Here is a 362-nt window from a genome sequence, read left to right as displayed (position 1 = left end):
TTTTTGTATTTTTTTAGTAGAGACGGGGTTTCACCGTGTTAGCCAGGATGGTCTCGATCTCCTGACCTCGTGATCCGCCCGTCTCGGCCTCCCAAAGTGCTGGGATTACAGACTTGAGCCACCGCGCCCGGCCGACTTCGTTCCTTTTCATGGCTGACAAATAACTCATTGTAAGTGGAATCAACTTTAGTAATACACTGTACTTGATCCAGTATATTTGAAATATTATCATTTCAATACATAATCAATGTAGAAATGTATTAGAGAGACATTTGACATTCTTTTTTCTCACCAAGTTTCAAAATCCAGCATGTGGTTTGCTCTGATAGCATATTTCAGTTCGAACCCTACATTTTCATCAG

This window comes from Piliocolobus tephrosceles, chromosome 14, assembly GCF_002776525.5.
Source record: "Piliocolobus tephrosceles isolate RC106 chromosome 14, ASM277652v3, whole genome shotgun sequence".
Lineage (NCBI taxonomy): Eukaryota > Metazoa > Chordata > Mammalia > Primates > Cercopithecidae > Piliocolobus > Piliocolobus tephrosceles.
The sequence above is the reverse complement of the archived record's forward strand: the minus strand, read 5'-3'. Positions refer to the sequence as shown.